At 41.7% G+C, this 24,659-nt stretch overlaps 1 long non-coding RNA gene across 1 annotated transcript in view; it reads left to right on the forward strand.

The window, feature by feature from the left end:
- The first annotated feature begins 4,263 nt into the window (after window positions 1–4,263).
- LOC149525561 (uncharacterized) overlaps window positions 4,264–24,659 on the forward strand; it is a 66,354-nt gene continuing 45,958 nt past the window's right edge. Inside the window, exons 1-2 of the long non-coding RNA XR_016348666.1 lie at window positions 4,264–4,329; window positions 16,758–16,912. This is a non-coding gene — a long non-coding RNA (uncharacterized LOC149525561). The remainder of the gene's footprint in view (window positions 4,330–16,757; window positions 16,913–24,659) is intronic.

Raw genomic sequence — 24,659 nt, forward strand, 5'->3', positions numbered from 1 at the left:
ATCTTGTTAGTCTTTAAAGTGCTACATAGTCCTGTATTTTGTCTTCTCTGAGGTTACACAGAAAATCTCTGGCACAATCAGGAACTGTACTCAGGTATCCTGCATCCCAGTGCTTTAACCACAAGACTATCCTTCTAAGGCTAAGCCAGATTCTGGCATGAAACAAATGTGAAAGTTCCAAATCAACCCTTGAAGGACTTGCACAGCAATAATAACCAGCGTTCACAAGAGGTAAAGTCTTTTGCTTCATCTATTATTCAAGTGACAGCACCTCCAGCAGCATAATGCCCTTTCATACTGTGCTTAGGCATTGGTTCAGTACCAAATCGGAGGGGAGAATGCTACCTATTAAATTTCCAATACCACTTCAAACAACTGTGCATTCCTTAGAGGATCTGCATCTAAACCTGACCTTCCTAAACATGTGAGATCTGATAAGCTCACAGACTGAGGTGACCCGACAGAATAAAAAAGCAATGTACAATATTACAGAAATAGAAATTGGAATATATTTAGTCAGATCAGTCACTATTTTATAGAGAGTACAAAAATAATTCAACAGTACTTTCTAATCAGCTTTAAGTGTTTAGGTCTATAATGTGAAACACTATTAGATTGTTTGCCAACATAGAGAGGAGCAGCCCCTGCTTCAGCACAGATCTGAGTGCATTTCCTTGCTTTTGATTATGATTATTCTCTACCAGAAACAGTATTCTCTACCAGAAATTGGTTTCTTATGAAATCTTTGTAAGATTCATCCACTGCACTTTTCGTGGGAGATTGCAACCAAAATATACCCAGTAAAAATATTAAGTATAGTTTAGCATCTGAAAAGTACTATTTCTGAATTTTCTTCCTTAGGATTATATGTTTTTGCTGTCAGATGAACAAACTTTAACTGCGACAAGAAAAATGAACTTTACAATATATTCAGTTATATTTTCTAAGAACTATATTTGACAGCAGTCGAAATACATTTCTGGTTGGCACTGTAGAACAAGACTAGACATATGTCTCATTAAGATAAGGGCTTATATTATTTTAGGTATTTAGGAATAGAGAAACCACACACGTACTTTTTCCATCAACACAGGCAGCTTCCATTACATTAATGATTTGTCCCTAGCCATTCTTCACCCAGGTTACTGAGCCATGTGACAGGTGCCACTAAGAAGAATGAGGTCCTTACCACAAAATGATCAGTCATGAAATGTTAAACACAAGGGGCTATATTATCTGTTAGTGTAAATGGCTATAGCTCAGCTGATGTCAATGTTGCTGCACTGATTTACACCAACTGATGATCTGGCCCCCTGAGAACAAGATACAGAAGCTCAGTTTTTCTATTGATATGAAAGTGGAGATAGTCTATATGAGCATTTTCTAATCTGTTCCCTTAATTAAAATACAGGGAGTCCTCAGACTTACAACACCCGACTTATGTTGGACACCATTTATGACGCTTTTCAATTGATTGTTCGTTTTCTCCCTAAGATGCTTGATTCACATTTATGACACTTGATTTGTATAAAGTTTGCTTAAAAATCACGTCCTGGTTCTAGTATACTACTACAGAACTAGAAGGAGTTGCTTCCGATTGGCTTTGAGCAGCAGGATACCTTATTGCCAGGTACGGTTGCCACTTGTTTTTGATTGATTTATAGTCCCAGGTTCTGTCAATCATAAAGTTTGAACAGTGATTGGCTGAGGCTCAGCATGTATGCCATTCTCCCTGGCTTTCTGAGCCTGTGTTGCCTGAATTCTGAGCAAAGCATATGTGAGTTTATATGTTTATTTGAATGCTGTTTACAAAATACAGTGTACAGTAAATACTTTGATGTTGCAACATTAGTCTTCTATAATTCATTTAGCACAAAAATCTGGGTTATTATGGTGAAAATAGTATATCAAGCCTTATTTCAGGAACCAATTCCCTCTTTATGTCACTGATTCCTATGGGAAATGCGGTTTTGATTTACAACTTTTTGACTTACAACAATTCTGAGGAACAAATTGTGTCATAAATCCGAAGATTCCCTATAGTACATTATCTCCTCAGTTATTACATACACTTTGAGGGGGAAATGGTGGGTTTTTCAGGGTTTTACACCCTTTGATTTTAGGGACTCTCTCGTTCCTATTCTTTACTGTGAAGAAATACCAGTCTTTTGGAAGATTTAAACTTCTAAGGCTACGTCTACATTGGCCCCTTTTCCGGAAGGGGCATGTTAATTTCACGAGTCGTAATAGGGAAATCCGCGGGGGTTTTAAATATCCCCCGCGGCATTTAAATAAAAATGTCTGCTGCTTTTTTCCGGCTTTTAGAAAAGCCGGAAAAGAGCGTCTACACTGGCCCCGATCCTCCGGAAAAAGCGCCCTTTTCCGGAGGATCTTATTCCTACTTTGAAGTATCCCCCGCGGCATTTAAATAAAAATGTCTGCCGCTTTTTTCCGGCTTTTAGAAAAGCCGGAAAAGAGCGTCTACAGTGGCCCCGATCCTCCGGAAAAAGCGCCCTTTTCCGGAGGATCTTATTCCTACTTCAAAGTAGGAAAAAGCGCCCTTTTCCGGAGGATCTTATTCCTACTTCAAAGTAGGAATAAGATCCTCCGGAAAAGGGCGCTTTTTCCGGAGGATCGGGGCCAGTGTAGACGCTCTTTTCCGGCTTTTCTAAAAGCCGGCATAAAGCGGCGGACATTTTTATTTAAATGCCGCGGGGGATATTTAAAACCCCCGCGGATTTCCCTATTACGACTCGTGAAATTAACATGCCCCTTCCAGAAAAGGGGCCAATGTAGACGTAGCCCTAGGGTCCTACACTTCAAAGCCCTCCAGACAAGAAATCTCCACTGAAGTCAACAAATTCTGCTAGCAACGTCAGATATTCAGTTTAATTTGATTTTGTATGAAATCAAAAGCGATCTCATGAGAAGAGATCTAGTGAGCATTCATTTTCTGTATATGTAGAATATTTCATTTTACTACAAGGTTCAGTAGTACTTAAAAAATCTATTTTTTTCTTTAGCTGCTTTTCTGTTTTTTTATATCCTATGTTCTTTACTTGTGTAGAACTGTCAGAGCTCTTGCTCCCCATCTCACCTGCTCATCAGACACTTAGGCTATGTCTACACAGCAATATTATTTTGAAGTAGCGTTATTCCAAAATAACATAGTCCATGTCTACATACAAACAGTTATTTTGACATTATGTCAAAATAGTGTTGAGCTGGAGGACTGTTTACTACCAACTCCTGTAGCACCTCATTGTACTGGGAGTAAGGGAATTCAGGGGAAGAGTGTTTTCTCAAAATAACTGCTGGCTAGACACCTCCAAAAGCCGAAATAAGCTATTTCGATTTGAGCTATGCTAATTGTGTAACTTAAGTTGCATAGCTTATTTTGAGTTTAGCCCTGCTATGCAGATGTTCCCTTACTGTCTTTAGTTATGCAAACTACCTAACAGGCAATTATTAGCTGCCACTCAGTGACCTTCCCATTATGACATCCCATATGTTAAAAGGAATATTCTAGACCAGGGGTCTCCAAACTACGGCCCGCGGGCCGGATGCGGCCCGCGAGGCCCTCTCATCCGGCCCGTGGAGACCTTTTTGTCTACGGAAAAAAAATTACGGCAATTTACGTGTATCCTGCCAAGATCAGCCGCCGCTTACGTGGACGTTATGTTTTTACCGAATTAAAATAGAGGCACGCAGTAGTGCGTTATGTTTTCCAACCAATCATTACATTGCAAAACCTTATTTGCTGCTTACTTTTTCTACTTCCGTAGACAAGTTCAAAATAGGACTGGTGGGTTTTTACCAGTTTTTGCCCAAGGAAGACTTTCCTAATGTCAAAACTTTTGCATCAAGGTACCTTTCAATCTTTGGAACAACATACCTGTGTGAACAAACATTTTCAAGAATGAAATACGTGAAGAACAATTTGAGAACAAACTTGTCCGATAATAATCTCAGGTCACTGTTGATGTTAAGGACAACAAATCTAAAGCCAGAAATGTCTGCTATTTTGGCATCCAGGAAACAATTTCACCATTCACACTAATACAGGTGTTCATGTGTAGTGTATCAATGTGTTATTAAATAATAACTGAATAAAATAATATTAAATAAATAATTAAAAACAACATCCATGTTTTGATTGTTTTTTATTTGGACCTCAAGTGTGTAGTCGGCCCCCGAACTGCTGTTTGATAGTTAATGCGGCCCTCGGGCTGAAAAGTTTGGAGACCCCTGTTCTAGACTGATGGCTAGCTTGTTAAAATTCTATTTGTCTTATCTAAACAGCAGCTTATACCACTTACCGGACTTCAGGTATGTTGAATTTTAGCAGATTCTCAGTATTATAATATAAGTCCTTAAAGCAACCTCACAATCTCCAACTCCCATCCTCTGGGACTTCATTTTCCATGTTTATGATGCCTCCGGTGACTCAGCAATATGCTTTCTTGTCCTCAGCTCTTCATTCAGTCTCACCAAAAGAGCTGCTCACCAGACTTGATATTCACCAAGCACTACATTCTCTGAGCAATCTGTTCATGAGATCTCACTCTCTGACTATCACCTGCTCATTCAACATTGCCTAATCCCCTCTTCCCCATCTCATACCCTATCATCACTTGGCCTTTCCATGACCTCCAGTCCATCAAAATTGATGACTTCTCCATCTTCTCTCAACCTTCTCCCTCCTTATCCTCTTTTCCATCTTTATGGCTGTAATTCTTTCCTTGATTCATTCTCCTTCACCCTTTGCCATTTTTGACCCTTTCTCCCACTGCAGGGTCTGTCCTACTAACCCCAATCCAAGCACATTCCCAACATCTGTTTCTGACGTTTCAGTTCTCATGATGTAGCGAGTCTCTGGTGGAAACCCCATGACAAGGTTGAGTTTCTCCATTACAAATTTGTTCTCTCTTCCTTCAGTTCTGTCATGTTCCTAGCTAAGCAACTCGACTACTCCAGCTTAATTGAATCCCCTAGGCCATGATCCCAGCCACCTTTTTGACACCTCTGACTCAAACCCTGCCCTCCTCCTGCCTCTGCTTATAATCTCACTAATTTCTTCCAAGAGAATATTGACAAAAATGTGACTAACTTTACCTCTCCTCTCTTACTGCTTTCCCTCCAGCAATTTTCTCCCTCCTCCCCTGCAGATGCTGAAGTTTCTAATCTGCTCCACTCTTCTAACTCCTCCTTTTGCCCCAATGACCATATCCCATCTTCTGATCTTTGTCACATGCATTCTCATCTCTATTATTCTTCTCTTCAATCTCTCACTCTTCTGGCTCTTCCCCTGCACAATACAAACAGTCTTTAGTCTCTCCCATCTTAAAAACCCCCACACACACTTTGATCCTGCTTGCTTCTCCAGTTGCTGCCACATCTCTTCATTTCATTTAAAAGCTCATTGAACATTCTGTCTTCTATCACTGCCTAGAATTTCTTTACTCCAATTTCACCCTGGACCCCCTTCATTATGGCATCTACCCCCGCACTCTATTGAATACTATTTTCTCAGTCTTTTATGATCCCTTTCTAGCCAAAGCTCACCATCCTCCATCCTTGACCTATTAGCTGTCTTTACTAGGAATGTGAATGGTTAACTGAGCTGTGGGCCTGGCCTGGGCAGAGCAGTATGCCTCAGGAGGGGGAGCTCCAGCCCAGCCAGAGTAGCCTCCACCATTGTGGGTAGGGGGAGGTGCCCCAGCCCAGCCCAGCCATTCTGGAGTGGTCCCACCCCACCCCTGTTTAAGTGGTTAACCGGTTAAACATAACATTTAACTGGTTAACTGATTAAACAGGACTTTACATCTCTGGTCTTTACACAGTCAGTCAATCTCTTCTTTGAGATCTTATCCTCCCTCATCTGCTGGAAATCTGGTCTCTCCCAGTTCACCTTCTGTCTCTTTAATCACTCTCTCTCCTGATCCTTTGGAGGATCCCCCCTCTTCTCCTCTTCAGCTTTCTGTAGCAGTATCACAGTGCTCTGTCCTTGTTTCCCCGCTTTTTTCCCCCTGTACACCTTCTCTCTGGGTGACCACAGCCATAAACACAAATTCAGCTGCCATCTCTGTGCTGATGACTCACAGAACTACCTCTCTGCTCCACACCTGTCTCTTTCCTTCCAAACAATAATCTTGACTCACCACTCTGACAACCCCTTCCCTTTAGACTATGCCCCTTCATGGAAGTCGAACTTCTAAATCAAGCTTACTGTGACTAAAACAGAGTTGTTAATCCTACCCTCACCCATGATTAACTCTCTCAGTCACTATGCACACCACCACCACCCTGCCTGTCATTCAGGCCCATAACCTGGGCTTCGTCTTTGCCTCCAACCTCTAAGTCCTTACATCCAGACTCTCTCTGAATCTTGCAGATGCTTTGTGAATAAAATCTAGAAGGTATGAACTTTCCTGTCTCCCCACACATCTAAAACTCTTCTCTGGCCTGTCATCACTTCACGTCTCCAAGGCCTTCTTGTTGGTGTTAATAATTTCAGTCTTGCCTTGCTCATGCACTCTCAGAATGCCATTCCAAAGATCATTTTCCTTGCTCAAGTTTTGACCATGTCACCCCTCTCTTCAAATCCTTCCAAATGGCTCCCTCTATTCTAATGTCAAGGAACTCCAGGCCTTTCCACACCCCATCTATAATCTCAACCTATGTATTGAAAAGCAATCTGCTACCTCCAATCAGTCCATGATGCTACCTTTGTTAAATTTTCAAACAAGTTCCTTCATTCTTTCTCCCACGCTGCTCCTCATTCTTGCAAAAAGCTTACCATAAACATCCTCAAAACAACTTCAGTATCCTCCCTGTAAACCCTCCTTAAAATTCTGTTTTGCTTACCAAAAAATTGACAGTGATTAAGCTGCCAGCATGCAGAGACTATTGCCTTTCTTCTACTACCACACAAGCACACTGTCCATCTGTTGTCTTTTCTTTTATACCTATTCTAAACTTCATTGTCCATCTGTTGTCTCTTCTTTTATACCTACTCTAAACTCTTTGGGACAGGGCCTGGGTAATGAATGAAGGCTCACTTGGGGAAGGCACCTAAAGCCCCACCCCCTTCACCCGCCGTTATACCCCTTCCCTTGAGACTATGCCGCTTCACAATCTTCCCCCCTTCCCTGCCAAGCCCTACCCAGCCCCAGCTGGGGCCATAGCCACCGTGCATCAAGGCCCCAGCCTTCCACAGCAGCCAGGAAGCTGGGCTGTCATGCAGCGCAGCCCAGCTCCTTCTGGGGAGTGTAGGCAATTTTGGGAAGCCAATGCCTTCCCTTGCCTGTATTACCTACAGCCCATGGGGCAGGGATTGCCTAGCACAAAGGAATCCTGGTCAATAAATAGGACACCTATATTTTGTGGTAATACAAATAGTATTGAAAACACCTGTTTGAAGAAGTGGAGCCTAATTGGCTCTATTATATTGTTTAATTTTAGAGTAATGACTGGCTTCCATAGAATTATTTACTGATTCACACCAGTGGAAAAAAGCAGGATTCAGCCTTTATACAGTAGCTCATTTCTTCACAGAACTGATGAAAATGTGGTTTTGCACCATGCAAGATGATTATAGTAGATCCTTATGTTTTCTTAAATAATACACCTTAACTGGGGAAAAATAAAAAGCTATTAAGTACAGGTATCTTTTCTTATTAAGATAAAATTCATAATAAAATGAGCTGTATTGTTTAACAATATAGTTAGTTATCTGTGCTGATGATCTCGCATTGTTAACTGATATGATCCTAGCTCTGTGGTTCTTTCATAAACTGTTCTACTCTCAACACCTCAGACTTTGTAGAGTTATCAGTGTAGCTTTGCTTAGTGCCTTTAACAGAGCCCTGTTCCATGGTCTATTAAAGCACTTATCACAATCAGCATTGGATGCTCTTAAATGAAATTACAAAACAAAGTAACAAACGAGGGCAAGAAAACAACAAGTTTGTGTGTGATATACCACAAGAAAAACAATCGTGCTCAAATTTATTTTGGATTCTGGATATAAACAAAAACAACAACAAATATAAAAATTCCTTCACCTGTGGATAAAAAGAATACTGTACATGATTTTGCCAGGGATCGTTCTTTCACAGTAGGTCAAGGAGGAAGAGACTACTTTATATAACTTTGAAGAGTAAATTTCCATTCCGTTTTTCAGGGTTACAGCTACTGACATTGACTGAGTCATATGTTTAAAAGCCTCTGTAACCTTCCTGTGTAACCTTGTAACTTTACTTTCATTAGTGTCATGGTGGTAGGTTTAGGTTGAAATGGTTGAAAGAGAAAACCATACACACACACACACATATCTGAAGCCAACTCTATCCTAAAAGAATGGCAGTTTCAGAAGGATCCTTATAGACTTTAAGGTCAGAAGGGACCATTGTGATCATCTAGTCTGACCCCCTGCACAGTGCAGGCCACAAAATCTCACCCACCCCTCCTAGAATAATCCTCTCACCTATATCTCAGATGTTGAAGCCTTCAAATACTTTGATGACCCCAAGATGCAGAGAATCCTCTAGCTGTGATCTGTACCCCATGCTACAGAGGAAGGCGAAAAACCTCCAGGGCCTCTGCCAATCTACCCTGGAAGAAAATTCCTTCCCGACCCCAAATATGGCGATCAGCTAAACCCTGAGCAGGTGGGCAAGACTCATCAGCCAGACACCAAGAAAGTTCTCTATAGTAACTCCTATCATCCCTCCATTGACCTATTTCCCACTGATAATGAATGGTCAATTAGTTACCAAGATCATGTTATCTCATCAAACCATCCCCTTCATAAACCCATCTAGTTTAATCTTGAAACCAGATAGATCTTTTACCCCCACTACTTCCCTTAGAAGGCCGTTCCAAAACCTCTCTCCTCTAATGGTTAGAAACCTTTGTCTAATCTCAAGTCTAAACTTCCTACTAGCCAGCTAATATCCATTTGTTCTTGTGTCCATTGTTATTAAACTTAAATAATTCCTCTCCCTCCCTGGTATTTATCCCTCTAATATATTTTAAAAGTACAATAATGTCCCCCCTCAGCCTTCTTTTGGTTAAAGTAAACAAGCCAAGCTCCTTGAGTCTCCTTTCATAAGACAGGTTTTCCATTCCTCCGATCATCCTTGTGGCCCTTCTTTGTACCTGTTCCAGTTTGAATTCATCCTTCTTAAACATGGGAGACCAGAACTGCACACAGTATTCCAAATGGGGTCTCACCAATGCCTTGTATAATGGCACTAACACCTACTTATCCCTACTGGAAATACCTCTTCTAATACATCCCAAGATCATATTAGCCTTTTTCACGGCCATGTCACAATGGCGGCTCATAGTCATTCTATAATCAACCAGGACTCCGAGGTCCTTCTCCTCCTTCGTTACTTCCAACTGATGTGTCCCCAGCTTATAACTAAAATTCTTGTTATTAATCCCTAAATGCATAACCTTACACTTCTCACTATTAAATTTCATCGTATTGCTATCACTCCAATTTACAAGATCATCCAGATCTTCCTTTTCTGAATTGGCAATAGCTCCCAACTTAGTGCCATCTGCAAATTTTATTAGGACACTTCCACTTTTGGTTCCAAGATCAGCAATAAAAAGATTAAATAAAATTGGCCCCAAAACTGATCCCTGAGGAACTCCGCTAGTAATCTTCCTCCAACCTGACAGTTCACCTTACAATTTGATCCGCTGTAGTCTCCCCTTTAACCAGTTGCTTATCCACCTCTCAACTTTCATATTAATCCCTATCTTTTCCAATTTAACCAATAATTCCCCATGTGGTACTGTATCAAATGCCTTACTAAAGTCGAGGTAGATTAGAGCCACTGCATTTCCTTTATCTAAAAAATCTGTTACTTTCTCAAAAAAGGAGATCAGGTTGGTTTGGCACGATCTACCTTTTGTAAAACCATGTTGTAATTTGTCCCAATTGCCATTAGCCTCAATGTCTCTAACTACTTTCTCCTTCAAAAATTTTTCCAGGATCTTACATACTACAGATGTCAAACTAACAGGCCTATAGTTACCTGGGTCACTTTTTTTCCCTTTCTTAAAAATCGGAACTATATTAGCAATTCTCCAGTCAAATGGTACAACCCCTGAGTTTAGAGATTTATTAAAAAAATTTGCTAATGGACTTGCAAGTTCATGTGCCAGTTCCTTTAATATTCTTGGATGAAGATTATCTGGGCCCCCCGATTTACTCCCATTAAGCTGTTCAAGTTTGGCTTTTACCTCGGATATGGTAATATCTACCTCCTTATCTTTAGTCCCATTTGTTAACTTACCATTATCCCTAAGCTCTTCATTAGCCTCATTAAAGACTGAAGCAAAGTATTTGTTCAAATATTGGGCCATTCCTAGATTATCCTCAACCTCCACTCCATCCTTAGTAATTAGCCGTCCTACTTCTTCTTTTTTTTGTTTTTTTCCTATTTATATGGCTATAAAACCTTTTACTATTGGTTTTAATTCCCTTTGCAAGGTCCAACTCTACCTGACTTTTAGCCTTTCTCACTTTATCCCTACATACTCTAACCTCAATAAGGTAGCTTTCTTTACTGATCCCTCCCATTTTCCACTCCTTATATGCTTTCTGCTTTTTCTTAATCACCTCTCTGAGATGCTTGCTCATCCAGCTTGGTCTAACACACCTGCCTATAAATTTTTTCTCTTTTCTAGGGATACAGGCTTCTGACAGCTTCTGCAACTTTAACTTAAAATAATTCCAGGCCTCCTCCACTTTAAGATCCATAATTTCTTTAGTCCAATCAACTTCCCTAACTAATTTCCTTAATTTACTAAAGTTAGCCCTTTTGAAATCAAAAAGCCTAGTCTCAGATTTATTTTTGTTTATCCTTCCATTTAATTTAAACTGAATTAGCTCATGATCACTCGAGCCAAGGTTGTCTCCTACAACCATTGCATCTATGAGGTCCTCGCTACTCACCAAAACCAAATCTAAAATAGCATCCCCCCTTGTTGGTTCAGCAACTACTTGATGAAGGAATTCATCAGCTATCACATCTAGGAAAATCTGAGTCCTATTATTATTACTAGCACTTGTTCTCCAGTCTATATCTGGAAAGTTGAAATCTCCCATGATTACACAGTTTCCATGAGTATTTACTTCATTAAAAACATTAAAGAGGTCTCTATCCATATCCAAATTGGATCCTGGTGGTCTATAACACACCCCAAGCACTATCCCAGGGGAGGACCTGATAGTTTTCTTCCCTAATGTGATTTTTGCCCAAACAGACTCTGTCTTCTCCATTCTATCACTTTTTATTTCTTTACAATCTACCTCTTCTTTGACATACAATGCGACTCCACCACCTTTACCCTTATTTCTGTCTTTCCTAAACAGCACATACCCTTCAATACCTGTACTCCAGTCATGCCTAGTATTCCACCATGTTTCTGTTATTCCTATAATATCTGGTTTCACTTCCTGGACCAATAGCTCTAGTTCCTCCTTTGTTGTTTTCTTCCCCAATGTTGCCCAAACGGACTCTGTTTAATCCATTCCATCACTTTTTATTTCTTTACAATCTACCTCATCTTTGATATACAATGCGACTCCACCACTCTTACCCTTATTTCTGTCTTTCCTAAACAGCACATACCCTTCAATACCTGTACTCCAGTCATGCCTAGTATTCCACCATGTTTCTGTTATTCTTATAATATCTGGTTTCACTTCCTGGACCAATAGCTCTAGTTCCTCCTTTGTTACCTAGGCTCCTCGCATTGGTGTACAAACATCTTAATTTTTGCTGTTTGGCCGCATGCACATTCTTTACCCAATTTGGCACATACGTTATACCTCTAATATGACCTATTAGACTAGCATCCATCCCACCCTTCCTTATGTTCATTCTCCTACCTCCAGCTATATCCTTTCTTACTTCGTTTTCCTCCCTCTCAGTGTTAAAATCTGGCGTAGAGATTACCTGGGCATCTCCCAACCATCTCCCCCAAATTCCTAGTTTAAAGCTCTCTTAATAAGTTGAGCCAGCCTCCATCCTAGAAGTCTATTTCCCTCCCTACTTAGGTGAAGTCCATCTCTAGAGAACAGTCCTCTGTCCATAAATGCCTCCCAGTGACCATATATCCAAAAGCCTTCCTTATAGCACCACTGCCTAAGCCATCTATTGATCATCATAATCCTGTCACATCTTAGTTGCCCTTCTCTAGGAACAGGCAGAATCCCACTAAAGATCATCTGAGCCTCAATTTCCTTGAGCATCCTCCCCAGCCTAGCATAGTCTCCCTTAATTCGTTCAAGCAAGAATCTAGCCGTATCATTTGTTCCTACATGAAGGATGATCAATGGATTCCTTCCTGCTCCCTTAATAATTCTCTTCAACCTCAGTTCCACATCTCTTATCTCAGCACCTGGCAGACAGCACACCCTTCTATTCTCTGGATCAGCTCTGGTTACAGGCCTATCTGTTCTTCTCAATAAGGAGTCCCCAATCACATAGACCTGCCTTTTCCTAGTGACAGTGCAATTCTCTGGTCTATCTCTAGCTTCCTCTGGCTGCAAGTCCTTGCCATTCCTATTTTCCCTTGTAATCCTAATGCACATTATTGGAGTTGTCTCCATTAAGTCTTCCCCTTTATCTATGGGACTAGCCACTCTTCTCTTCTTCCTTACCCTTCCATCTTCATTATCTACCTGCTGTACCCCTTCTACATTTTCCAGCTCCACATACCTGTTCTTGAGCACTATTTTTCCTTCACTAACCCATCTTTTCCTCTGCCTGGTTCTCTGAGTCACATGCTTCCACTGTCCATTTTCTTCACCCAGCAGTCCCCCCTCTGAGGCCCTTGATCCTGCTTCCATCTGCATATCTAAGCTTTCCCCTTCAGCCACGTCATGCCTTTGCCCCATCATCTGCTCAAACCCCCTTCTAAACTCGACCAGAGTTTCCACCTACATCTCTAGTCCTCGGATCTTTTCTTCCATCAGCTCTATCAGGTGGCACTTCATGCAAATAAAACTCCTTTCAGGTACCCCCTCCAGAATCATGTACATACCGCAGCTACCACACCCAATCATCCTCCTTGTGTTCTCTATTACTTGGGCCATGGCCACTAATGCCTCTGTGTTTTATCTACTTTCTCACCAAAATCCTATTAGTCCGGTGAACACAAAAACAAACCAAAACACCCTCTCCACAGCAAAAACAAACTCCAAACAAGTCCCACAATCCAAACTCCCTTTACAAACTCCCCTGTTTACAGCTCTGTTTGCTTGGCTCCCGTGCCGCTGTAGCTATCTGTGCCGCTGCCTGACTAGAAGGCAACCTTTATAGGACCCCTAATCAGTGAATCCCCGCCCCCTAATCAGGGCTCAGCTTCTCTCCCAGCACACTGCCCCTCCAACAGACTCCCACTCAAACTCCCCTGTTTACAGCTCTGTTTGCTTGGCTCCTGTGCCGCTGCAGCTATCCTACATGTGATCAATTTATAACAGCAACAATGTGGCATTGTTGAAAATATTGTAACATGTATTCATACAACTAGTCCAAATATGAAATATTCATGAAATATTCATCCAGCAAGTTACTAGATGGCACTATTGCTCAGTACAGATGCAGCAAGGGCTACATTTCCTTGTCAATAACAAACCTGAGTCCTCAGCAGGCAGTCTGAGTTTGGATTCATCCTAACTAAAAGTCAATTGAACCTCTGTTTGCTCTGTTATCCTGCTTAATTTTAGAATAGTGCCACTGGCTCCCACAGAATTATGCTTCATTTATAACAGTGGAAAGAAAAGCAGGACTCAGCCCTTATACAGTAGCTCATTTTTTTACAGAAATGATATGGTTTTACACCATTCAAGATGGTTATAGCAGGTCCCTATGTTTTCTTAAGGTGTATTACTTAACTAAGAAAAAATGAAAAGCTATCAATTAAGCACAGGTATCCTTTATTACTTAAATTAAATTCCTAATAAAATGAGCTGTATTGTTTAACAATATAAATAGTTTTCTGCTGATGAATGCATGTAAGAGAAAGTCATTTTGAACATGTGTTTAAATAAGAGAAACTTTGACTTTTTCCAGAAGTGTTTTAACAACTTTATTTTTTTGGTATATTTTTGGGTAACTATACATGAAAACTACAAAGATAGGCTGTGGTGTGGTTTTATGTACAGGCAAATATACACCAGGATAGGACTGGTGCATTAGTGCTCAATAACAAAGCATATTGTTAATGTATTTAAATAGATTCTGTGCCATATTTATTATTCTGATAGATCTCTTGGAAATGTTCTCATCAGCTAACTGCTTTAATTCATCACAGATTTTGAGCTAAAGCCAAGTTGCGGTAGTGATGACGGTTATATTAAAAATACTTTTTTCATGTAAATGTCAATTTTTTTAGACAACCGATAAGTTAATTTTAATATGACTGTTGAAGAGAATACCATCCGAGTGTTCATGGCCTATGGAAAGATACCGGTCAGATTGTAAATGTGACCAAAGGAAAACCGCAGTATTGTAGGTGCAGACAGATACACTAGTGACAAAGATTTGATTATTAAAATGATGAGCTTTTAGGGACCTGCTTGAAAAAGAACAATGCTCTCTGGCAGCAGTATGTGCTAGGACTTAGATCTGCAGCGATAATGACCTTGACGAAGGTTCTGTGCAACATCTCAGATATGTGCAGCATGGAGCTCCCAGCCCACATAAGGCGCTGAGATGGATTTAAGATTCCTTAGTACAGTGTTTCTCAAAATGTGCTCTATGGAGCCCTCCAGGGGCTCCACAAGGTTGACAAACTGGAAACATTGATAGGTACAACACATACAATCAGTGGCTCGCTGGGGCGCCGCATAAATTTTTACGCATGTAAAGGGCTACGGAGCCCAAAAAGTTTGAGAACAATTGCCTTAGTACACTTTCCATCTTGGATTCTTTTGGGAACTAGAAGGTCTCTGGCATAATTTAGGCTCTACTGGGGGCTAGTCCAAGATACAACAGCTATTCCCTGAGCTGTACTCTGTTCTAAGACTTTCTAGATCTCACAGCACTGCAAGCTGCAGTCCATCCCCTTTGCCAGAAGTGGGTAGGGGGTCCTCAGAAGGTAGATTTATAGCTGTATTCCACTGTTCCTGCAGCAGGGACATCCTTCCCTGGACTGATATTGGGTTTCTGGGGCTCCTTTTTGTCTCTTCATTCTTTTTGCCTGGCATAAACAGCCAGGGCTGGCCCAAGGCACATGTAGAATATGTATTTGGGGCACCCCTAGGTCTTAGGGTACATCTTAATTGCACAGCTATTTCAGGATACCAGAGGTATTCCGAAATAACTAACCCACATCTACACAAGCCACCCATTATTTTAAAATATTTTTCAAAATAACAGGCACGCTATTTCGACATCTGGTAAACCTCATTGCAGAAGGGATAAAGAATGGCTCAAAATAGCATGTTATTATGAAATCTGGTGCTGTTTAGACATGCCAGATTTCAAAATAAGCTATTCTGAATAGATTCAAAATAAGTTGTGCAAATTGCATAACTTATTTTGAGCTTAGGGTACTGTGTAGATGCATCCTTAGTGTCCAACCGTCCACTTCTTTCTTTCCCTGTTCTGACCTTCCTGCACGTTGTCACCACTGCAGACTGCTGCAGCTCCAAGAGTCTTCCTTTGGAGGGGCTCTAGTAACTTAGGCTTTGTCTACACTGGCAAATTTTTTTTGAGGAAAAAGTGCCTTTTGTCAACAAAACTGCATGGCATTTACACTTGGAGACACTTGTTGCAAAGAAACAGCCACCCTAATCAACAAAAATCTTCCAGCTCCACAAGGGAGTTTTTCCCCTCACTGTGTCACTGACAAACATCCACCGTAGACACCTCAAAGACATTTTATCTTTGATTCTGGTCTCCCAGAAGCTGCCCACAATTCCCAATCAGTCACTCTGGTCAGCATTCTGAACTCCACTGCCCTGTAGCCAGTTGACCAGCTACCTGCCCTGTCTCCTTGCAAGCCCTTTGAAATTGAAATCCCATTTCCTGCTGCCTGAAACCTGGACTCTTTCCCTCTCCTTCTCACAGGCTGACTCTGGCTAAGTCTAGACTGCAAGCCTCTTTCGAAAGAGACTTTTTCAAAAGATACTTACGAAAAAGCCTCTTTTGAAAAAGCGTCTAGACGACAATCAGTCATTTTGAAAAAGCAAGCTGCTTTCTCGAAAGAGAGCACCCAGGCAGTCGGGATGCTCTTTTTCAAAAAAGCACAGTTTGCATTACATAGCGCCTTTTTTTAAAAAAGCACTTTCGAAAAATGGCATCATTCCTTGTAAAAGGTTCCATAGACACTTTAGAGGGCACAGAGGCAGTACATGGTGGACCTAACCCACATGATGAGGTAGAGGTGGATGAGGACCAGGGTCTCCCCACAGGGTTGCTGAGCATAACTGGCAGCCAGAAAGTGTTCTCCGATGCTGATGGACACAGCCAATCTGACCAGCCACTTTCCAGGAACCAGAGTAAGTGTCTGTAGCTTGTGGAGTGCAGGGGTGAGGGCATGGAAAAGTGGGAGGCTGGCTGCATTTCTATGAGCTGCGTGTATCCATGTGTAGCTAATTAATATGGCTAAGCAGTACATTGTTGCTCACCATGAGCTCCATGGAATCCTGCAAAGAGGCTATCGAAATTTTCTTCCAAGATTCCATGACAATGCATCTATGTCCCTTTTTGCCATTGCAGGACACTAGCCAATACCATTCATCCATCACTTGTGCAGGAACCAAAGTGGACTGCATATGAGCAGGGAATAACCCACAAGTCTGGAGAAGTTGTGCTCTGGTTTCCTTGCTTACCCTGAGCAAGGAGATGTCTGCCAGGGTGATACCCATCTGTGGGTAATTGTGACATAATTAGAACTATGTTCCTGCAAAGGGAATTTTTTAGCCTCCAACCACCCTGATGCATTGCTTGCAAGAGTCAGCAGGAAAAGGAGTAAAAATGTTGGAAGAAGGGTTTGTCAGTGAAATGTTACCATGTAGGGCTGAATATTAACATCTCCTTCTGCATTGTGCTGAACAGAGATCCCACTGCACACTGCCTTGGAAAAGTTGCAACAGATAAGGAAACATCCGGGGAGGGGCGGAGAAAGGCATTTTTGGTTTGTGAAGTGCTAAATCAATCAATGAGTGAGTGGAGATGTAGGGAACAATGTTTGGAAAAAGAAATGAGGAACTGCAAGGACAACCAGGCCTTCGCTATGCATGATCAGGGTAACAAAGGAACAGAATGATTTCCTCAAAAGTTTAGTGAAGCAGCACATTTAGCCAACATGGGTTCATCCCTCCCCCACAGCAGAATTGTGTGTCCAGCAACCCCCTCCCCTCACATTCCTTTTGCCCCTCTAGGAGTACTCATTTTCCCCATGCACTCCACTCCCTCTCCCAACTTTGACTATGATACCTGGACGTACACGCATTTGTCAGGTGTAAACCTTCAATCTTCCAAAGGCACAGTTGATCACCATGTGGCACCTGCACATCCTGATGTTAAAATGCTCCTTACTGCTCTCCAGGGACCCCGTGTACAGTTTCAGGAACCAGGGCTGCAAGGGGTTTCCCAGCAATAGGCATTTCCATACCCCCTATTTTAATTTTGTGGACTGTAAAGAAAATCCCTGCCTGCAGCACCTGTTCAGTTCCTGAAGATGTGTATGTTATGCAGCTTTTCAGGCTACTCCATGTTGGTATCTGAAATGCTCATGGTGATCCACAAGTGCCTGAAGCACCATTGAGAAGTATCTCTTCCTGTTGATGGCCTTGGTGGCAAGGTGGGCAGGGCTAAAATTGGAATGCACGTCATCTACTAACCCTCCCCCCCCCCACTCATTTGGTGAACTCTATGTCCACAAAGCCAGACACTATATCATGTACACATGGGCAGTGGGTATGCTAGGGTGGGGGTGGCGGGAAGGCATTGCCTTCGCAAGCCTCCCGCACTCCCCACCCTCCATCCTCCCCATTCTCTAGGCCAGCTAGGCTGGGGTGATGTGCTGCCCCACGTTCCTGTGATGATGGGAGTTGGGGCTTGGACAGAAGGGGCAAGGGTGGGGCTGGGAGCTTGCCTCCCACAGCCCTGCCTTCACCCACCATCCCTGCATATACATTTCCTAGTGTCACAATCCTCCCTAGCAGAATATAATTTATTGCCCTGTACACTTGCAGCAGTGCAGCTACAACAATAGACTCCTACTGCAAAGTTATTTGCAGCGGACTGGTAGCAAGCAGGAATTGCCAGCTTCTACACAACAACTGTAACACACTTGTCCACCCCAAGGGCAGCTTTCATTCTGGTGGTTTGTCCCCCCTGTTTGGGGGTCAGTTTAGCAGCAGTGAGATAGCTCTAAGAAGCTTGTTTTACACATCCTAAAGTTATGTAGTTACTGATCTTCGTCCCACACCTGCATGACGATGAAATCCTACCAGTCAGTGCTGGTTTCCTTAGTCCAAAAGTGCTGATGTACTCTGTACAGCTGCCAAATGCAATGATGGGTTGCCACGGTCCATATCATGCACACTGTTAGGCTTCTCTGGTCTTCTTCCTCTGTCATTAATTTCAAGATGATCTCTGCTCCCATGCACGAGGTCCTTATGACGGTTAACAGAACATATGCAAAAAGCCTCTTTCTTGCTGAAGATGCACAAGTGCACAGAAGAGAATGGCAGTTAGAAAAAAGCATGAAAGGATGCTGGAAGCCCCTGAATAGTAATAGAGAGGTAGCCATGTTAGTCTGATCTTACAAAAACAAAAGGAAAAACTATGTAGCCCCTGAACAGAGTGATGCTTGATGGGACATTTCGCACTGTCCCATGATTCACAACACCTAGCAACAGATGGTGTTTCCAGGATTTGTGGGATACATACCCACAGTGCATGGCTCCTGCCATCAACATGGGAACTAAAGATATTGTCACAATCTATTAACAGGGAGAATAGTAATAGAAATGTAGCCGTGTTAGTCTGGTGTAGCTGAAGCAAAATGCAGGACTATGTACGATTTTAAAGACTAACAAGATGGTTTATTAGATGACGAGCTTTCATGGGCCAGACCCACTTCCTCAGATCAAATAGTGGAAGGAAATAGTCACAACCATATATACCAAAGGATACAATTAACAAAAATGAACACATATGAAAAGGACAAATCACATTTCAGAACAGAAGGGGAATGCGGGGGAGGAGGAAGGTAAGTGTCTGTGAGTTACTGATATTAGAGGTGGGGAAAGGTAGCTGTCTGTGAGCTAATGGTATTAGAGGTGATAATTGGGGAAGCTATCTTTGTAATGGGTAAGGTAATTGGGGTCTTTGTTCAATTCCCCCCAGAGAGTGTCGAATTTTAGCATGAATGACAGTTCAGAGGATTCCCTTTCAAGTGCAGATGTAAAAGGTCTTTGTAGCAGAATGCAGGTAGTTAAGTCGTTGAGACAGTGTCCTTTCTGGTTGAAATGGCAAGAAATTGTTTTTTCTTTGTGATCCTGTCTGATATCTGTTTTGTGGGCATTAATCCTTTGGCGAAGTGTCTGAGACGTTTGTCCAATGTACATAGCAGACGGACACTTTTGGCACATGATAGCATAAATTATATTTCTGGATGCGCAGGAATATGTGTTCTTGATCTTATAACTCACTTGGTTAGGTCCAATAATGGTATCAGCAGAATGAATATGTGGACAAAGCGGGCAACAGGGTTTGTTGCAAGGGAAGGTACCAGGGTTGGTATTAGTGTGGTATGTCCTGTGGTTGTTGGTAAGAATCATCTTGAGGTTAGGTGGTTGTCTATAGGAGACTATGGTTCTGTCTCCCAGAGCCTCTTGGAGTATGATATCCTGTTCCAGTATAGGCTGTAGTTTATTGATAATGTGTTGGACACAATAAACTACAGCCTATACTGGAACAGGATATCATACTCCAAGAGGCTCTGGGAGACAGAACCATAGTCTCCTATAGACAACCACCTAACCTCAAGATGATTCTTACCAACAACCACAGGACATACCACACTAATACCAACCCTGGTACCTTCCCTTGCAACAAACCCTGTTGCCCGCTTTGTCCACATATTCATTCTGCTGATACCATTATTGGACCTAACCAAGTGAGTTATAAGATCAAGAACACATATTCCTGCGCATCCAGAAATATAATTTATGCTATCATGTGCCAAAAGTGTCCGTCTGCTATGTACATTGGACAAACGTCTCAGACACTTCGCCAAAGGATTAATGCCCACAAAACAGATATCAGACAAGATCACAAAGAAAAAACAATTTCTTGCCATTTCAACCAGAAAGGACACTGTCTCAACGACTTAACTACCTGCATTCTGCTACAAAGACCTTTTACATCTGCACTTGAAAGGGAATCCTCTGAACTGTCATTCATGCTAAAATTCGACACTCTCTGGGGGAATTGAACAAAGACCCCAATTACCTTACCCATTACAAAGATAGCTTCCCCAATTATCACCTCTAATACCATTAGCTCACAGACAGCTACCTTTCCCCACCTCTAATATCAGTAACTCACAGACACTTACCTTCCTCCTCCCCCGCATTCCCCTTCTGTTCTGAAATGTGATTTGTCCTTTTCATATGTGTTCATTTTTGTTAATTGTATCCTTTGGTATATATGGTTGTGACTATTTCCTTCCACTATTTGATCTGAGGAAGTGGGTCTGGCCCACGAAAGCTCGTCATCTAACAAACCATCTTGTTAGTTATTAACAGGGAGAAAGTTTAAACATGATAGGGTGACTTTTTTGGCAACTTATGGCTGTCAACATTACTTTCCTCAATGAAATGTTGTAGTATAGACATACCTTTAAAAGTGAAAAGCCTTCCAACTTGGCAGACATTAACACATTGAAACTGTTAAAGAGCTATTAAAGAGGTAATGAAGCCATTTAATAGGCATTTGCTAACCTCCCCTCCCCAATATATTCAATCAGTCTCTGAATTTACTGATGAAAACAGCTGTGCAATACTGTAATATTTTCCCAGAACATATTAGTCTACATAATCTTAGTTTAAAATATCGCATTTGTCTGTTGCTGAAGATTATATCACAGCTCTAAAAATATCCTAGGATAGATTTTTAGATGCACTGAGTATTCGTCTTTAGGCTTAGATGCTTGTATCCTCAGATGTATAATTTTGTGGTGTTTTTAATAAATCCTTCAAAAGACCACCTTTATCTAAAATAAAGATGTGAGCCTGGACTGCCATCAGGCATAGGGGTATCAGTTTAATAATACTATGTAGGGCTGCATACATTTCAAGGATGGCCCTGTAAAACAGACAGGGTAGTGGGTGAGTCTCTTTCCTCCTGCATTTATGTATCACTTTCTACCCAAACAGAGCTGGAGGCACTCTACAACTTTTTCTATACTGCTGTTTAAAGATCTCCCCCTACTTTGTCCCCCATTGAAGTGCAGCTACCTCTGAGAATAATTTTGGCAATAGTGTAATAGAGCAAATCAGCACCATGTGAAAATATAGGATTGTTATTAAAGAATATCAAATCTAGTGGGAATTGAAGGTGGGATTAAGAGGCTCAGTTTGCAGTTAGTGCTGAACGTGAGATTGTTCCAGACAGCTTTGTTAACCCCCTTACTTTTCTCAGACATAGGATTTGTCATGACAAGTGGTCAGTGTTATGGATTGGGAGCTTTCTATACAAATTTATGACTACTGTATCTTGACTGGGTTATTGGATGTTTATTGTATGCATATATTGAATTCATTTAACAGGATTGTCAGGAATTACACCCAGAAAGGGGGAGGTGGCTGCAGATAAACGCTTCACAGCAAGCATATATACAGCAAAGCAAGCGTTTTTCACCTTGATGTCCTGGCTCAGCCTCTGTTCAGAGCTCACTAAACGAGTTTGGGGCATTAATTCCAGGCCCTGGAAATTGAAAAGAAAGAATTTTAGCTGAATTTAAAGACAGGGACTCAGGAATATGTGGAGAGAACATTAAAGGGAATAGACTGAGCACCAGCCCCACAATGGATGGGGATGTAGGGTGAGAGTTATAGATAGGCCTAAGTTAAATGGAAATGCATGAAGACCTTTTGGTTTTCTATAAATTCTTATATTACCCTTTGTTCCAACTCAAAATTCTTCGGGTTAATTGTAATATCTTGCTCATGGAAGGGAATAACTACAAGTACCTGAATCCAGTCCAACCTGTAGCAAAAGGACAATATACAGGATACTATAGGGTAGGCCCCAGTCTGAAAGTGGAGAACCGCATTGTTCTACCCCATATATGAAAAGTAATAGCGTGAAACCTGAGAGCAAAGGAGGTGCACTGGAAAGATCAGAGAGGCATCAAAGGTATCATGACTACAGAGCTACAATCAGAATCTGATTGTATGTTTCATTGAAAAGGTAGAACCTGCATCAGCACAATGCTCAGTATTGCCAACCCCCAGGCTCCAAACATCATGAGGTTAGATCAATACTCATGAGGGGTTTTTTGATCGATAAATGCTGAGGTTTTTTTCCTGTTTGCTTTTTTGAGCCTTTAGACTGCATGTAGGTCATGTTTTCAAGATATTTCAGCAATCACCAGGGTTAGAAATGTATTAAAAAATGAAATGTGAAATTCTCACTTAATCAGATGAATCTAGGCACCAGGACTTGATAAACACTGAACAGCATAACACACAATGAAACTGTCACCAACACTGAGTGCGAGTGTAAGTGTAGGGATAACATATTAATGTATTAAAAATGTGATTCCCCCAAATGGAAGTGACTCCCCATAATTTGTTCCCCACAACTTAAAGTGTTTAGATTTATTAGGATTCTTATTATTATTATTATTAGTTAAGATTGTTAAATGTTTAGATTTATTATTATTATTGCCCCTTTAGAATATAATGTATTAGGTCATGTAATTTAGAACTGTTAAGAATATAATCCTGTGTAGCCAGAAACAGCGCCCTCCTCCCTCCCCCCAGACTCCAGGGCATGCTCAAGTTTGTGCAAGGGGCTGCTTGAAATTGACATTGCAGAGATACATTGTAACAATGCATTGTCAAGCCACTAACTCTGCTATGGGAGCCAAGCCCTGTAATTGACTAAGGGCATTGTTACTTAATTGATGCCTGTTCTCTTTAAAACATTGTAACTTTACTCAGCACTCAGAATGTTTTAAGCAATACCACCCAGAAACTTTTTGTAACTACAACTCTGATATATGTAAAGTTATTATTATACAAAAATATTGTATGGGAAACATTAATTAAGAAATGTATGTAAGAGAGAGAGTGCTTCGATGATGAATGAATGGTTCTGAGAGGTGCCAGCCTGAGAATACAGCAACAAAGGGCTGAAGAAGGCGTCAGGTGCCAGTGCAACCAAAAGGTGTCAAGTGGAGAAAACCAAGTACTGGAGGTCCACCTGATGAGATCACTGATGAGCACCTGGCAGCCACCCTGGAGACATCAGCATGATGCAGCAATTTCCATAGACTGGCATAGGAAGAAATTCCTATAAGAACTGACTAAAAAACTATGGAATCAGAGTCCAAGGTTCTGCTGCCAGCCTACCAGGAGCTTCAGATGCGCATCTGATCAGGACTTCGCTCCCCACTACCATCACTTGTGTACAGAGTACCTGGCCAGTATTCTGTCACAAGCAACTTCCAGGCTGGTAACTATAACAAATACACAGAATCTGAATGAATGGATGAATGAATGTTTATATGTATATGGGTTAAGTAGTTAAACAATGTTGTTTGCTTCTATCTTTTCTTTATTTTTTTTATTATCTTTACAATAAATGTGGCTTTTTGCCTTATCCCCCTCATAAGATCCTGCTTGCTTCTATTTGGTACAACATAAGTGGGGGAATGGTCCCGCTATTGTGGGGAACTTTCCTGGCTTCTATACCGCCCCGGTGAAATGGACCAGCGAAAGGATCTGAGTCCTCACTCCCATTTCCTTTACCCCACAGCCTCCCTGATCCTGAGGGCTCCCCCTCCACTCTCCTGAGTAGCTGAGCCCTCAAAACCCCAACAAGGCTGAGCCCAGGTTTCCTGGGGCTTAATCCCCGACCTTGTAGTCACTAGGGGCAGGAGTTAGGGTGTCCCCACTCCAAGGTGCTCTCTTTACACTGCAGGCCTTCTTGGCCCAGCGATCACTTCATAAGGTTCAAAGCAAATACAATTTATTAAACATCAACTGATTAAAGAGAAAAGAATAAGAAAAAAATGAGAATGGTTAAATGAGAACACACAGCCCTGCTCTGTAGCACAGGGACATCAAAACAGCAGTCTGCAGAGTGTAAGGACAGTTCACAGTCTCTTCCTTAGAAGCCCTGGATGTGCTGCAGGCTGGACACGCTTGCTCTGGCAGTGACCACACAGCCTCAAGCTCTAAGTGGCCAGACCCCTCTCCCAGTCCAGAGCCTTTCCCCACACTTTGCAGGTCCCAGTTGCTCACCACATCCTGCTGCAGGCTGTGCTGCTTGGCCCGTCTTCAGCTCCTTGTGTTGCTTCTCTGTTCCTTTTGGCTCTCTGAGCACTGCCAGTCTGCTGCTCAACACAGGGTCAGCACTCCTTGAGCTGTGTATACC

The sequence above is a fragment of the Pelodiscus sinensis genome, chromosome 1 (genome assembly GCF_052426305.1).
Source record: "Pelodiscus sinensis isolate ZL-2025 chromosome 1, ASM5242630v1, whole genome shotgun sequence".
NCBI lineage: Eukaryota > Metazoa > Chordata > Testudines > Trionychidae > Pelodiscus > Pelodiscus sinensis.